The sequence below is a fragment of the Bos indicus genome, chromosome 11 (assembly GCF_029378745.1).
Source record: "Bos indicus isolate NIAB-ARS_2022 breed Sahiwal x Tharparkar chromosome 11, NIAB-ARS_B.indTharparkar_mat_pri_1.0, whole genome shotgun sequence".
Lineage (NCBI taxonomy): Eukaryota > Metazoa > Chordata > Mammalia > Artiodactyla > Bovidae > Bos > Bos indicus.
The window spans coordinates 103,346,732-103,363,435 of NC_091770.1; the positions used below are offsets into that span (position 1 = coordinate 103,346,732).

Here is a 16,704-nt window from a genome sequence, read left to right on the forward strand (position 1 = left end):
TTATTGTGCTGTTTAGTTCTTGACGCCCAGGGTAGGACGTTTCCAGCTCAGAGAGGTTCTGGGGGCCTGGGTGGGGTGCAGAGACGTGCTCCTGAGCCCAGGGCCTGAGGACGGGGCGGGGAGGGGGCCAGGGAACTGCACAGGGGAAGGGAGAGGCCGGAGGGACGCAGGTGGCCTGGCCACTCCTGCAGGGGTCCCACAGCTGGATGCACAAAGCCATCAGGGCGGGAGGTTGGGTTCCCTCTAGATGTTTCAGCTGGGACTGTGAGCTGGAATCAGACCGCTGGTGCTAAGGATGTAGAGTGAGGGGCCTGCTCCAGGCCCTGGGGCCGCCCGGGACGGTGAGTGGGCATTCAGCAGAAACAGCATGCGCCTCCTGAGGTCATGAGCCCAGGAGGCGGGGACTGAAGGGTCTGGAGGGGCACTCCTGGGACCTCTTAGTCAACTTGGCTGCTTTGATTTGAGTTCCCATCCATTACCTGCCCAGGATGATCTTTGATCTGCCTGGCCACCTCAGGAAACACCACTGTTAAACCTCTGATTTACAGAAGAGACGAAAGGTCACAAGCACAGTTCTGTGATGGCTGGATGACTGGATGCAAGTCTACTCTCTGCCCAGGGCCCTCTAGGGCCCTTCCCCAGCCTCTGAAGTAAAGCCTCCACTTGCACCCCTGCAAAGCCCCCAGGCCTGTTCCCCTGGCCCCCTGCCGCCCAGGCAGCCATCCCTTCCCACTCCCTCCGTGGAGTTCAGTGCCTGGGGTGGGGCAGTGGGCGGTCTGAGGCCCCGTGGGGCTGGTACCCAGCGTCCAGACTCTGGCACAGACCTTCTATGGGCGCATTACAGCTCTGGCCAGGCCAGGACTTTGCTTCTGCTGATGGCTAAGACGCTGGGCTCAGGGCCAGGAGAGCATGAGGAGCCCAGATGGGCAGGGGACGATGAGTGGGTGGAGGGGGACCCTGCCTGGGGCTCTGCAGGGAGCTGTAGGCATAAAGGACCAGGCTGGATGTGGGTGCCAATGAGACCCAGGAGACGCGGCCGCCTTAAGAAGCGGGGCTGGCCGGACTCGGTCGCCGGGGGCCCTGGGCCCAGCATTGAGGTTGCCCTGCAACCTCGAGCTGCCGCTGGCTCTCGGAGGCCTCGGCTCCTCTGTCAAATGGCCAGGCGACTCCAGGGTCTTTCCAGCTGGGCCAGGAGACGTTGAGCGTCTGCAGGGCGACACCGTTCCGTCATCACACCTGCTGTCCTGAAGCGCCACGCCCTGACCCCGGCCGCTGCGGGCAGCCCGTCCATTACCCGCCCCCTGAGCAGCACCGACGTGGGCTCCTCAGATGCTCCCAGCCCCCCCTGGGCCAGATCAGAGCATTGACAGAGCTGGGCTCGCCCTTTAATTAAGCTTCCTTTAATTAAAAACCTGGGGTTCGTTATTAGACTTGGTAATTGATTTAATTTTCTGTGGAATCCGAGCGCCAAACTCCTCCATCCTGTGCGCTCCCGAATTCCGGGGAGGGGGCTGGGTTGGAATTGGACGCTCCCGAATTCGGGAGGGGGCTGGGTTGGAATTGGATGGACGGAGAGCTACCCCCTCCCTCCCCCCTCCCCCCACCCTCTTTCCACCGCAACACGCAACTTAGGTTTTGTCGGTGGAAGATTCCCATCCAAGCTGGGGGCTCCCCTCAATCAGGCAGTTTTCCTAACGGGAAAGACGGGCAGCCCCCGCTTCCCGCACCCACTGCCCTGCTGGGTTTCTAGAGACTCTACAGCACACAGGCCTACAGGGACCCTGGCCTCCGCATGCCTGGCCTGGGGGGTGGGCGGGTGTCTCCGCCAGAGGTCCTGGAAGACACGTGCTCTGACTCAGAGGGGCCTTGAGTTGGGTGGAGCGGCTGCCCCAGGCTTTCTCCCAGTGCAAGAGAGAGGAGTGGGCCTGCCCTGCGGGGACCCCACCACGGTGAGCACCCCCCCAGAGGGCAGAGTGCCAGCTGATGGCGGCTCTGGGGCTTGATGGCCAAGGGGAGCAGGGGAGGCAAGATAACCAGTTGTGGTTGCAGCAAAAAACACTCCATTCATGGTCTGAGAGAAGACAGGAGTGGTGGGCCCCATGCTCACCTGTGAGGTTAGGCACCTGGACTGTCCCGGGCAGGGCGTGGGGCTGCCATCTCTCATTTCTAAACACCTCGAAGTTCCGGTCACCCTCCTGTCCGATACGTAGTGGTCCTCCTGGCAGTGAGAACAGCTGTAAAGGGAAACGCTCCCCCCTAATCAGGATGAATCCTGAAACTACCTTTTAAAAACAGAGGTTGGAGGGCTTCCCTGATGGTCCAGTGGTTAAGAACCTGCCTGCCAATGCAGGAGACAAGGGTTCAATCCCTGGTCTGGGAAGATTCCGCATGCTGCGGAGCGGCTAAGCCCGAGCCCCGCAACTACTGAGCACTGCGCTCTGGAACCCACGTGCTGCAACGGCCGGAGCCCACATGCCTAGAACCTGTCTCCACAGCAACAGAAGCCTCCGCGATGTGAGGCCCCTGCGCCCCCACCAGAGAGTGGCCCCAGCTCCCACAGCTGGAGAAAGGTCCTGTGCAGCAAGACCCAGCGCAGTCAAAAAAAAAAAATAGAGGTCGGGCTTGGACAATTCCGGGGGTTCCTGCAACACTGTAGCACAGACGGAGCGTTTGCCCAGCAGTTCCTCTCTCGGGGCCACACCTGAGAGAGCTGCAAACACATGTCCACGCTGGAGCTTGCACACGAGTGACCTCAGTGGCTTTATGTCCAAAGGTCAGAGCAGAAACAACCCAGATGTCCATCATGTGATGAGCGGATACAAACAGAACGGCGTCCATCCACTGGGGGGACATTACTGGGTGATGAAATGGGATGAGGCCCCGACCCCTACAATGCAGATGGACCTCGGAAACGCGACGCTGACCGAGAGGAGCCAGACATGAAAGGCCGCGTGTTGTGGGATCCCATTCAGTGTGAAATGTGGGCCAGTGATTGCCAGGGGCTGGGAGGGATGGGGTACTGGGGTGAGAGCTAATAGGTGCGAGACTTCTTTCCTTCTATCATTTTTCACACTGTTGTACAGTACAATGACATAAGATCCGCCTCCTCAGCCTCCTCCGAGCACACAGCTCGGGGTTCTCAGGCATGCACGCGCTGTGGTGCAGCCATCTCCACGTCTGTCTCTGGTCTCGCATCTCCCCAGACTGGAGCCCTGTCCTCACGAGTCACTCGCTCCCCTCCCCTCCTGCCACCCACCCCACCCTCCACTCCCGTCTCCTTCCTCTCTCCCTGGGTTTGACTCCTCTAGGCCCTCACAGGGGTGTGTCCCGCAGGACTGATCTTTTCGCTTGGGCCTTTTCACACAGCACAATGCCTGCCAGGCCGTCCTCGTTGGAGCCCGCGCCAGGGTTTCTTTTCAAGATGATTCAAAGCGTTCAATAATTGACTTTGCTGATGGTGGCACGGGCTTCCCGTTGGGGTGAGTGGTGAAGAATCCACCTGCCGTTGCAGAGACGCAAGAGACGACGGTTCGATCCCTGGGTTGGGAAGATCCCCTGGAGGAGGGCACAGCCACCCACTCCATTCTTCTTGCGTGGAGAATCCCCATGGACGGAGGAGCCTGGCAGGCTACAGTCCATGGGGTCGCAAAGAGCCGGACACAACTGAAGCGACTTAGCACGTAACACTATGGTTGCTCACTTTGGTGAATATACTAAAAACCATTGACCTGTGCGCTCCAGCTGGGCGAATTGTACAGTGTGTGAGTTATGAGTAGAGGCTGGGTCCAGGCCACCTGCCCACCTTCCCTCTTGTCCTGCAAGCCGCTAAGCTTTAGACCCCAGAGGCTGTGGGCTTTGTAGCCACTTCCTATGGACAGAGGCACACGTGTGGCTCCTGGGTGAGACGCTTCTGAAAACTCTCAGGCTGAGGGACTCAGCCAGCTTTCCTCCCTGCTGGGACCTGTGCCCCCTTCCCCCATCCCGCTCCTGGCACAGCTCATCAGCCATCCTTGGCCCCACCCATCCCACGTGGTGTCTGAGAACATCAGTCCCTGCCCTGCAGCGTCGGGGAGCATCCATGTGGTCATCTCTGTGCTCTGAAGCTTAGTCCTGCCCTCATCTGGCTCTGGTCAAGTGCCCAGTGCCCACCTCAAGGCATTCAGCCAAGTTGGTGCCCTCCTCCCAGGGGTGTGGGGGCAGGCGCCCAAGTGGATAAAGCCCTGGAGGGTGGTGCCCAGTGAACGGCAGGTCAGACCAGCACAGGGTGGGGCCATGTCCCGGCTGGGTCCTCCTCAGGGACCCAGGCAGTGGGCAGCCTGTGTGGTTGGCACCATCTGCAAAGCTCAGTGCTTCCTAGGAGCTGAGTCACGCGCTCACATTCCCCAGCTTCTGAATTTTTGGTGAACAGAGGGCTTGAGGACACCCGGCCAAGAAACCCACTCCATCCCACCAACCCCATGGGTTCCCTTTGAGGTCGGGGAAGATCCCCCAGGGCGTGCGCCGTCCACACATGTGCCCAGGGCCCTTCCCCCAGCTCAAATCCTGGCTGCAATTTATTCTGCCTCTTTTACATCGTCGGGCTGTGCTGCATCCTACAGGTATTGATTTTGTTCTATTTTACTGGTTTTAACTTAATGACTAGAAACCCCAAACAAATAAAATTTGCTTTAAAATCTCAGAGAGATCAATGAGGGAGGCCAGAATCACTATTCTATGAGCCGAAGGGACAGACCCTGGGCCTCCCAGCATCATCGCTCACGGCCAGAGGCTCCCTGGGGAGGGAGTCCTGGGGAGAAGGCAGGGAGTGTGTGCGTGCCTGGGGAAGCCCCGCTCCCCTCATAAAGCCAGACCCCCACCTCTCTGGGCGGTGAGGCCGTTTGAAAGCCTATATCCAGGTTGTAAAACTGGAAAAAAAAACCTAAACTTGTTATTCATGTTTCCACGAGTCCCAGGCGGCCTCCACCCCCAGTGACCTTGGAGGCTGGCCAAGGACCGAGTTGGCCCAGGCCAGGCCAGGCCACAGATGCCCTCGGAGGAGAGGGCCCCTTCTGAGTCTGGTTCGCTGGGGCAGCTGCTGGGCCAGGTCTGGGGAGAGGCTGCCTGCCGGCCACCGAGGAAGAGGGGTCCTGGTGATGTCTCTTTCGGGGCCGAGCAGGGTGGGAACCCTTGTTTGCCTCTGCTGGGCACCACCACCTGGCACCCCGGCCCTAGCGTGTGGACGCAGACGTGGAGAAGTGAAAGGGGAAGGGTTAGTCACCCAGGTGTGTCCGACTCTGTGTGACCCCATGGACTGCAGCCCACCAGGCTCCTCTGTCCATGGGATTCTCCAGGCAAGAATATTGAAGTGGGTTGCCATGCCCTCCTCCAGGGGGTCTTCCTGACCTAGGGATCGAACCCGGATCTCCGGCGTTGCAAGCAGATGCTTTACCATCTGAGCCACCAAGAGGTGGGAGCCTTCCTGAAAACTCCAGGGTCACCCTTGCTGATGGGCCGGGCACGAGGGGGTGGTGGTCCTGCAGCTCAGGGTCTGGTTCCTGCCACTGCTCCCTCCCCTGGACTGGAGGCAGCCAGGCTGCCTTTCAGACCCCAGGGTCTCCAGCCATCTTGGAAAGGGGAAGCTGGAGAGGGCTGCTGGACAGGGAGTCCTGGCTCCGCCCCCGCGGGTGAGGCTGGGAGCCAGGCCCCCACGCGCCTCCAGTCCTGTGGGCACGCCCTTCTGCAGTTCTGTGTCCTCTTTCAGGTGTGCAGGGAGCCCGGCCAGAGGGGTGGACCCAGGGGCAGGAGAGGAGACGGACCCTGGCAGGAAGTGGCCCCACCTCCCCTCTGCCCCAACCCTGCCGGAGGGGGACTGGCAGGACTCCCTTCTGCCCTGAGGTCTCCCAGCCAGGCCTGTTCCACGTCTAGGGCCCAGGGGCGCACCTCCTCGTCCCTCCCCACCAGAGATCTGGGTCAAGGCCTGATGGGCTTTCTCGGGACAGGCTCCCACCCCCACCACACATGCGCATCACTTGGAAAGATTGTGGCCCAGTGTGACCACTTAGCGGGAAATCAGAGTCCCTGAGCCAGGTGAGGCTGGTGGAATGTGCGGAGCCAGGTGGGACCCCTCTCCCCCAGGGTGGCTCGCCCCAACCCCTCCACGGGTGCAGAGCTAGGGGCTCATCTACTCTTTGCCCACCAACTCCAGCCCATCCTCTGATTGCCCCGTTGGGGTGGGTGATGATGAGCTCAAACAAAAACACCAGTTTCTGTCTGGGGACCCGGAGCCTTTATCTGAGTGGAGGCTCTTTCTCAGGCCTTCGCGGTGGTGCCCTCCCCGACAGAAGCCCACCCCGCCCCTTCTAGGTGGTGGGCAGTTCCCAGATGCCCCTGGGTCACAGGTCCCATCTGGGGTGGGTTCACAGTGGGGCTCTGCTCCCTACCCAGACCCACGGTCTGCAGACCTCTGCTCTGAGGAAGGGGGTGCGGGGCCACGTGCACGCAGAGTGCCCACCCTAGGAAACCTGGAAAGCTTACCCTGCCCCGCCGAGACCTCTTGCCCACAAGCCCTTTCGTGGGGTTGCAGAACTACAGTCCAGATGCCTCTTCATGAGCAGGCGCATTTGGCCAGCCTGGCCGGGCACTCGGACCCCAGTCCTGACATTACACATGGACGAGGGCAGGCAAGTGGCCTCAGCTCCCAGACCAGACCCTCCTCTGCCAAACAGGCCGGGCCTCCAGCGATCTCAACCACGTGGCACCCGAAAGCCCCTCCTGGGGCACACACGGTCAGAGAGCCTTAGAAATGACCAGGGGACACGGAGGGTTTCGCGTGTTTCCCTCTGTCAGCGGCTTTGGGGACCACAGCCCCATCACACACGTGGGGACACGGACCTGCGGGGCTATGTGGTCAGGCCTGGTGGCCACCTGGGGACCCCCATCCTGAAGCACACCTGGGGGGCTTCAGTCAGTTCCTGGGGGAGGGGGCAGCTTCCTTGGGAAGCCTGGCCAGCTTGGTCCCCTTGCTCAGATAGCCCTGCCGCCCAGGGTCAAGATCGGCAGAAACATCGACTGGAGATGTCCCCTGAAGTCCAGTAACTTAGGGACAATTAAGGGACGTTTCCGTAATGAGGAAATCATTGACTTGAGTGGAGTGGGGAGGTGGGTGCTCGCTGGGGGCCAGCGGGTGGGGCCACTGCTGCTGGAGGGCAAGTCCTGCAGGGCCCAGGGTCAGAGGTGCCCCCTGGGTGGGGCAGGGCCTGGGGTGGTGGGGAATACGGAGGTGCCAGCCGAGCCTCCCGCTTGGGGTTGGCCTGTTTTTCCTGACCGCTCATTCCTGGTCCCTGGGGTGAGGATGCAAACGGGCTCCCCCAGCCCCTCCAGTTCTTCCTTCTCCCCAAACAAGGGGTGTGTCTGACTCTGGGGGTGGCGCTTCCATCTCTTCTCCACAGACATCACTCCCAGACCTAGGACCTGAGTCCAGGAAGTTCTGGAGCAGCCCCTTTACCTCAGCCTCAGCCCACAGGTGCGCCCCTGCCCGCGGACCCTGGGCAGAGCTCAAGGGGGATTTGCACCAGTTCCGGAGGAAGGCGGCTCTGAGTTCCACAGTGGTCCGGACGCAGAGACCGGCCCCGTGGGCCAGCCGTCTGGGCTGCCTGGAGCCCACGTGACCTGGTGGGGGCCTGCAGTGGCGGGGTAAGAATGAGGACTCGGGCAGCTGGGCACCGTGGGCACCGGGATGGAGCCGGGTTGTTGCTGCTGTCCAGTCGCTCAGTCGTGTCCGACTCTCTGCGACCCCACGGACTGCAGCACGCCAGGCCTCCCTGTCCATCACCAATGCCCGTAGTTTGCTCAGACTCACATCCACTGAGTCAGTGATGCCATCCAACCTCTCATCCTCTGTTGTCCCCTTCTCCTGCCTTCAATCTTTCCTAGAATCAGGGTCTTTTCATGAGTTGGCTTTTTGCATCAGGTGGCCAAAGTATTGGAGCTTCAGCTTCAGCATCAGTCCTGCGAATGAACATTCAGGGTTAATTTCCTTTAGGAGGGACTAGTTTGATCTCCGTGCTGTCCCAGGGACTCTCGAGGGTCTTCTTCCCTTGGAGCCGGGCAGCACTGAGCAAATTCTTCCCTACCCCAGGCCTCAGTCTTCTCAGCTGTAAAATGGGCTGATGATGCCAAGTCGTGAGGATTAAATGAAGGGAAACAAGAGGAAAGGGCTCAGGTGCCAGCTCGTTCTGTCCCGAGAGCAGCCACTTCAGGGGGAGGGGATTCTCAGTGTGCCCCCACGCTGGACTCTGATGGGTCTGAGAGAGAGAGAGAGAGAGAGAGAGAGAGAGAGTGTGTGTGTGTGTGTGTGTGTGTGTGTGTGTGTGTGTGAAGCCCTCCCTGGGGACCAGAGGGCTGCAACCCCACTCCCAGGCCCCAGAGGTCTGGCTGCCTCTGTGGCCCCTGCAAGCGCCCTGCAGTCACCAGGCCCCCCAGCCCTCCCCCACCCAGGGCTGCGTCCAAGCCACCCACCCACAGGAGGTGGTCCCCTCCGCAGGAAAGAGGCTGCTCGGTGGGTCTGCCAGGACCACTTCCCAGGCAGGACCACCGGTCCCCTCTCCCAGCTCCAGGCTGGGATCAGGAAGAACCTTCCCCCTGAGCTGGAAGAAGTCCCTGCCACCCCTGGAGCCAGCAGAGGTGGCAGGTCGCCTCCAGGAGGAACTGTGCACGTGTCTGTGGTACACGTACGTGTGCCTCGGGGTCAGTGCACGCATGTGTGCAAGCAAGGTCGTGCACGCACAACCTGCAGTGTGCTCACGGGACGGGTGTGCCCACGCGTGCAAGCGTGCGTGTGTGTGTTGTGCGCGGTGCGTGAGTGTACACGGAGTATGCCTGCGTGTGTGCGTGTGTGACTGTGCACATGTGTGTGTGAGACACTGGAGTGTGTGCACCGCTAGCACCTGTCTGAGCTCAGGCACCCAGCAGCCCCCTTCGCTGAGGGACTCCCCTGCTCCAGGAAGCCCCACGTGGCACAGGTGCTGTCCCCGTCGTGGGGACGAGGCGGGGGCAGCGAGGGGGCACAGCTCAGGGCCCGCCCCCACCCGGCTGGCACCCCCTCCCTCTGCAAAGTCAGTTGAACCTTACCCGGTGGCCACCAGAGTGAAAAGTCCTCCACCTGCCAGATGCTCTCCAGGTCAATTGTTAATGCTGCGCATCAATTATTGAAGGGGAGGGCTCCCTCTTTTCTTAAAAAAGCAGCAGCAGCAGAGAGCAGGCTCAGGTTACCTGAGCCCACGCAGGAAGGGCGGTCCTGGGAGGAGCTGAGCCCTGGGCTGCCATGTGCGGGGGGGCAACGTCCCAGGAATAGCTGCTCAGGCCCCGGGCATGGCGGGGAGGGTTTCCTGGGCTCTTGAGTGAGCCCCTGCACAAGGTCTGTCCAAGGGGGACCCTGGCAAGAAATAGGGGGCAGGGGTCCTGACGGTGGTCACTCTACAGTTGACCCCTTCTCTCCCTCCGCTCTGCTTGGCTGTGCTCCCCTGGGACCGAGTGTCTAGTGGGGATGCAATCAGGGTGGCTTTCTGGTCCTGGAGGCAGGGTCCTCTGTAGCCTGGGGGTCCTGGGATCGTGTGGCCAGGTCAAGGTCCTGCTGGAATCCGCCAGCCGCAGATGGGGGGACATGCAGAGCAAGCACGCCCCCACCCGATCCTCTGTCCAGGCCAAGAGCTCCTTGAGGTGATCAGACCAGAGCTTCAGGCCAGGAAGGCCGGTTGGGGGTCAGCCCCTGCGCCGTATGCTCCCTGGAGAGGGAGGCAGTGAGCTGGCCCGTCCCCTAGTGGCCCTTGGCAGGGCCGGGATGAAGACCCCGAAGCCCAGACTTCCAGGGGAGCCCGCACAGGCTTCGGGACTCAGCTCGGTGGCTGCAGCCGCCCGCCCCTTGAAGATGCTGCGTGGCTGCCGTCAGGGGTTAGGGGTTCTGGGTGCCACAGACCGATGTCTGAGATCTCATTTTGGAGTCAGATGTGAGTGGTTGGAACCACGTCTCCAGTTTCATTGAGCGAGAAGGCACGGCCTGGGAGGCAGAGGGGACGTCCTCAGAGCTGCAGCAGCTGCCCAGGTTCAGGCCCCGTCTCCAGGACTCCAGCCCCGTGCTGAGCTGGCCGCTGGGCCTCCAGGGGCCACGGATGGCCGTGCCTGGGGGCAGCCCTTACTCGGTGGTCATCCTCACGCCTCGCCAGCCCCACGAGGCAGGTGCTGCCCTGGGTCCATTTCATAGACAAGGAAAGTGAGGCCTGAGGGCTGGGGTGTGGTCACCCAATCAAGGCCACCGGCAGGGGAGGGGCGGGGCTGGGGTCCGAGCCCACCACTGCGCCCCCTGGAGCAGCACAGCCCCCACACCCGAGAGACCCCGGCCCTGCTCCCTGCCCACGGTCACCAAGGCACAAACAGGGCAAAGGACAGTCGTCCTGCTCCTCGTGTGTCCGATGTCAAGACATCCGATCGGGCTGGTCGGGCCTCCTCTGCGCGCATTTGCTGGGGCCTCTCCAAGGCGCCTGAATTATGCACGAGGCCCAGCCTGCAAGTGGCAGATGGAGGCGCCCACGGAAACCAGAGCCAGGGGGGCGGGGCAGGAAGGGGGAGCGGTTGTCGGAGGGCGGGGGAGGCACGCAGGCTGCGCCTGGCCCCGGGAACTCGCCGTGAGGGACAGAGCCAGCGGTCTGTGCCCAGGCACTGCGTCTTTGAGCCCCTCTCTCTGCGTGGATCTGGAGGGTGGGGGCCTGGTCCTCATGGAGCTCTAATGGGGTCTCAGGCCCGAGTTGGGCAGCCAGGGCTGGGCGGCAGCAGGGAAGGACACAGCCCAGAGGACCTGGGGCCAGGGGCTCGCACTCAGCTGTCCTAGAGCCTGGCAAGGCCTGCCTTTCGTTGAAACCCCAAACGTGGAAGTCCGTCTGGTTACAGGAGTGGAGGCGCTGCCCAGGGGAGGGAGAGGGGAGGTGGGCGTGCTGGAGGGGTGGTCCCCGAGGACAGCAGGGGCACCCTCGGCCCCAGGGTCTGAGGCCAGAGCCCGTGGCAGGGGCTCGGGGCAGAGGCGAGGGAGACTCCGGGGTCGTAGGGCTCAGATCTCCCCCCAGACGCCGGTCAGTCCGCGTCCCAAGGTGGGCCTTCAGGCTCTCAGGTCTGTTGAAATGACAGCCCCTGAGAGGAGTCGCCAGGTGTCCGTCAGCCTCACTCCGCCCCCTCCGCCCCGCCCCGGGCCCCAGGACCCGCCCTCTCACTCACCACACCCACACCCTCCGGGTAGACTTCCAGACCCCCGTGTGCCCCCGGATTGCCCATCACTCCAGCCTCTGGGCCGGCGAGCCCTCCCCGAATGCCCCCAGTCCCCTGGGTAGGGTGGACCGTGCGAGCGTCTCTCCAAACAATGATTTATCTCAGAATTAAGTGTATTACACCGAGAACTTGCCAGTTCTGTCCCGCCGACGTGCATAGGAAATCTGGCTAATTAAATATATTATGCAGTGTAGCCTTGATTGTTGGGAATGAATCAGGTTAATTGCGGTGAGAATCACGCTTCATAATTAACATTACAGCCCTAAATCAAAGACGGGGCACCTTCCTGCTCCCCACCCTGGCATGGGAGGCACAGAGGGGCTCCTGGGAGACCCAGGACGCCCGGCACTCTGCTCCTGGTCTCCCCGCGTGTCCCCTTTGGGGGAAATGGGGCCTCAGGCAGCCAGATGCCTTAGTCCACCCCCTGGGCTGGCGAGCCGGGCCTTGGGCCCAGTTCAGCCCTTACTAGAGGGGATGGCCTATGAAATGAGGTGGGGGTGGGGCGAGCCCAGGGGGCCAGTGGGAGGGTCTGGGAAACAGGGCAGCTTCTATGACACTGTCTCCTGGGGCTACGTCCAGGAAGCCCAGCTCTGCTCTCAGCAAAGTCTTGGCTTCACAGAGCTGATATCCAGTGAGGGAGACAGACAAGCAAAACACTCTTGGGAGAGTTGAGGGTGTCATGATGGAGGCCAAGGAGCTGGTCCTGTCGCCACCTGGGAAGTGGCCTGTGAGCTGATTCCTGAGTGGCAGGAAGGAATGCATCACACGAGGCCCTGGGGGAGGGAAGTGGCAGGTGCGAAGGCCCTGAGGTGGAGACAGGAGGCACCAGGTGGCCAGGGTGGCTGGGCTGAGAGGCTGGCTGCGCTGAGCTCTGTGGGGTGGGCCGCCATCATCCTGCCCCCTGCCCCAGCCCCAGCGAGCACAGGCTCACCGCACCTCCACCCTCTGCCCCTCATCTCTGGGCCTTGTCGCTGTGGCCCCCGGGTGGCTCTGGGCCTGCGCAGTCCAGCCTCCCAGGGTGGCCTGAGTGGGGACAGGGTACCCAGAGTGGCTCAGGAAAGGCTGGCCATGTCCTCAAAAGCCACCCTTATCCCCGGCCTGCAGAAGCAGCTGCATCCTGGCTGGCGGGCCATGCAGGGAGGCGTGAGGTCATGACCCCAGATGAGCCCCTGGGGCCTGCTCTGGCTTGGGACCAGTGGCCACCGGGTCCTGAGCTATCTCTGCCCTGAGCCCTGGGTGGCTGGCAGGGCCCCTGGGCAGAAGCTTCAGCCACAAGTGCCCCCACCCCGGTTTCCCAGCCTGAAATCCCACCTCAGAGCGGTCCTGGTGGGTCCTGAAGCCCCTCCACCCACCCTCCCTGGAGGCCTTTCTTGGGGAAGCCACATTCTGATCAGCTCAGGGTGAGGTAGAGGCTCAGGCAGGAGCCCTGGGCGTCCACGGAATGACATGGGCGCGTGGGTGAGAAAGGATGGTCGGGGCGGGCACTGGGCCCCCAGAACCCCCCTACCCCATTCCAGCATCATCCTGGAGTCTAGGGCCTGAATTCCTATCACATTCATCAGCTAGTCTAGTCGGGGCCACAGGCCACAGGAGGGGACCCTTGAGGGGCCTGCATTCCCATGCTAGGGCAGGGGTGCTGGTGGGATTGACCCAGCGGGGGGCCCTGCAGCAGGCGCCCCCTGACCCTGCACCCTCCGGAAGTTCTCAAGGTCAGGACCATCCGCTGACAACCACGCTCCCCTCTCGCCCTCGGCGGACGGCTGGGGTCAGGGGCCAGGCAGGCCTCCGAGAGCCATGTCCGGATGAATATCCGCGCTGCTGAAGGGCAGGGCGCGTGGGGCGGCCCGGCAGCTCCCGGTTCTACTTTAATTTCATTTCCCTGATGAAACAGCAGGATCAATCTGCTGGCCATTTAGCAAGGTGTCCCCATTTGCATACTTAAAAGATGCTGTGGGCAGGGAGGGGCCGGCTGGGGACAGAAAACGTGCCTGGGCTGATTGAAGCCAGGCTCGCCTCGGCTAAAGGGAATTTAATTTCCAAGTGCGCACTCGGAATAGATTGCGGCACGCAGGATGCCTGCACCAGGAGAAGCCACGGAGACAGTGTCTAAGGGAGGCGACGAGCGTGGACCCCGCGTCATTTCCCTTCAGCGTCTCTGTCCTGCTCTGGGTTTTAGCAGGAGTTATTATTGATTTTTTTTTTAAACACTAGAGGTTTCCCAGCCTTCCAGAGAAAGGGGAATTCAGTCCCTGTGAAGGTGACAGATGGATCATCCCCTGACTTCCCCGTTTCCCCAAGAATCTGGAGTGCAAGAGTCCCCCTCGTCCAACATACAGGGCATCCCTCACCCTGGGGGCTGTGGAGGAGCCTCCCTTCTGGGAGGTCAGGACAGAAGGGACCCTGAGAGGTCGGGACAGATGGGACCCTGCCTTCTGGGCTGCTCTCAGCCTCCTGGTCCATCCTCCATGGGGCCAAAGCCATACTAGACCCGTGGCCTCAGGGCCCGGCACATCTGGATTAGAGGGGCAAGGGCTCCCCTGGGGCTTCCCAGGTGGCACTCATGGTAAAGAACCCGCCTGCCAACACAGGAGACATAAGAGACACAGGTTTGATCCTGGGGTCGGAAAGATTTCCTGAAGAAGGGAACAGCTACCCACTTTAGTATTCTTGCCTGGAGAATTCCGTGGACAGAGGAGCCTGGCGGGTTATGGTCCGTGGGGTCACAAAGAGTTGGACACGACTGAGACAGCTGAAACCACCACCACCAGGCTCCCCCGGGGTTCGGGGCAGCTGTCCTCAGCCAGGCCCCCGTCTCAGGTGGGGCAGTGGGCTGTCCCCGGAGCTGACTCAGCAGGGGGGCCCTGACCACGTGAGGCCCTGAGAGAGGACTGGGGGGTGAGGACTGCCCGGGGGCATCTGGACCTACTCTCTGGACACCCGGGTCACTCTCGGAGCCCCGTGGACTCAGCTCCACTGTCCTTCAACCTTGAGGGGACCCTGTCTAGCTCTGCTCATGACGGGAGGCAGCGCCTTCCTCCCCCCGGTATCGGGGCTCCACCTGGGGCTGGAGGCTTGGCTCAAGGCCCTGTATGCCCCAAGGGTGGGCTGCAGGCTCCGATGGAGCTGCAGGCCCGGACTGTCGTGAGGCCCACTGCCCCCTCTTTGAAGGGCCACTTGGTAGGTGGCAGACCGTTGCCCCTAGACTCTGCAGGGAAGGGCCCTCCAAGGCTCTGTCTTCAGCCAGTCTTGAGGCTCTGAACAGGTCATCCCATGCATGAACTGGGGGCAACATCAGCACCCCTCTCGTGGCTGCCGCCGTCACATGCGCTCCGTGCTGTGCGGAGCTGAATCACTCAGTCCTGTCTGACTTTTGACGAACCCACAGTCTGTAGCCCGCTAGGCTCCTCTGTCTGTGGGATTCTTATGGTCAAGGTCAGGGAGCAGAGTGAGGGAAGACTGGGTTGGCACTTCTGGCTCTGATCCTAGCATGGTCTCATCCCCACACGTCCCAGAGAAGGAGCCCCCCTCCTCCCGGGCACAGTGGAATCTGCTCTGGGGCCAGTCTCAGAAGCTGGGGATGTCATCTCCCCAGGACTGGGCTGGGGACAAGGAGGGAGCAGGCCAGCCCCTCCCCGCTGCCTCTCACCTCCTGGGGGCCTGCAGGGTGGGGCTGGGAGAGCTGATCGTGCCCCCCAGACCCCCCTGAGGGTCAGCTGGGGACCCAGAGGGAAGAATAGGGACTTCTGTGGATCCAGGTTGCTCCTGGAGAGAGGGCTGGGCAGCGGCCAGACTGGGCCACATTTCAGGCCCCGAGGGTCTCTCCTGATCTCCATCCCTGGACCCTTGAGCCAGCCAATGCCAAGGCCAGGGCTGTGGCCCCCAGAAGAGGCTGAGCGGGTGGCTATGACAGGGTGGACAGCGCCTGCTGGGCAGCCTCTGCTCGGATGCCCCCAGCACGTGATCTTCTTTGCGCCCAGAAGCTCCAGAGCAAATAGAGTAAACACTGCCCCCTCCCCCCCACCTGGAGCACCAGAAAACCGGGTATTTAATTATTTATTAACGGCCTGACTGTATGGTTTGCAGGATTAGTTCCCTGACCGGGGATCGAACCTGTGCCCCCTGCAAACGAAGTGCAGAGTCTCAACCACTGCACTGCCAGGGAAGTCCCAGAAAACAGTTTAAAACGGCACGTAGGAGGGTTTTCACCACCACAGGGAACACCTTATGCTAAATATTTAACCTCCAGGAGGACAGGCAGGGGAGCGCTCCGAGTGGTGCTGGCTCGTGAACGTGGGCTCCCCCGCCAGAAAACCGAGGGGGGTCCCACGCGGGGGCTTTTGTTGTTTTTGTTTTTTGACACTTCTCTGTGTCTTCTCAGTTTAAGACGATGAACACATCTGACTTCGATCATGAGGGAAGAATGGAAGAATAAACTGTCAACAAGCTGGCAGTTCCGCCAAGGATTAAACAGAATTAGCAAGGGGCCAGCAACGTCCCCAGTGTGCACGCGCCTGAGAGAGATGACAGCTTCCCTCCATGCGAATGCTCACAAGGACTGCTCAGGCAGCGCTGTTCACAGTGGTCAAGAGGTGGGAACGTCGACAGGTTTCGGATAAACAAAGTGTGGAGCGTCCGCAGGAGCCACCGGATTCCCTCGCGAACGAGATGAAGCGCTGACACGTGCTGAGACACGCGAGAACCTCGGGAGCGTCACACTTGGGGAGAGGAACCAGACACAAAAGCACACCCACCTGATGGTCTCTGTGCGGATTGCTCAGGACCAGCGTCCACGGGGACAGAAAGCAGATCGCACGTTGACAGGGGCAGACGCGGGCGCCGAGGGGCAACAGGAGTAGAGTCCTTTCTCCTTCCTAAAAATAGACTTTATTTTTAAGAGCTGTTTTAGTGGAAAAGTGTTACTCACTCAGCCTTGTCCAGCTCTTTGCGGCCCCCTGGACCAGAGCCCACCAGGCTCCTCTGCCCATGAAATTCTCCAGACAAGAATCCTGGAGTGGGAAGCCATTCGCTTCTCCAGGGGATCTTCCTGACCCAGGGATCGAACCTGCCTCTCCTGCATTGCAGGCAGATCCTTTACCGTCTGAGCCCCCAGGGAAGACTAAGAGCAGTTCTAGGTTCATAGCAATGTTGAGCAGAAGGTCCAGAGACTCCCCAGGTACCCCTTGCCCTGCTGCGCGCCGCCTCCCCGCCATCAACATGCCCCACGGGAGCAGGTCCTTTTGTTACAACCGATGAACCTGCATTGACATGTCATCAGCACCCAGAGCCCGTGGTTTGCATTAGGGCTTGCTGCCCTGCGGGCTGTGGGTTTGGACAAAAGTATAATTGCACGTAGTACCTCCCATTATAGCGACGCCCGGAGCAGTTTCACTCCCTGAGCATCCTCTATGCACC

At 61.4% G+C, this 16,704-nt stretch overlaps 1 long non-coding RNA gene across 2 annotated transcripts; it reads right to left on the minus strand.

The window, feature by feature from the left end:
• Positions 1 to 13: 13 nt before the first annotated feature.
• Positions 14 to 10,454, minus strand: LOC139185881 (uncharacterized). Of its 2 annotated transcripts, none has more exons than XR_011569493.1 (4): positions 9,109 to 10,454; positions 7,838 to 8,282; positions 2,108 to 2,218; positions 14 to 1,206 (listed from the first exon to the last, which is right to left on the minus strand). It is a non-coding gene; the product is annotated as an uncharacterized lncRNA (long non-coding RNA). The 2 variants fall into 2 exon arrangements; XR_011569492.1 differs by having other exon boundaries at positions 7,838 to 7,986; positions 9,109 to 10,445.
• Between the last annotated feature and the right edge of the window lie 6,250 nt (positions 10,455 to 16,704).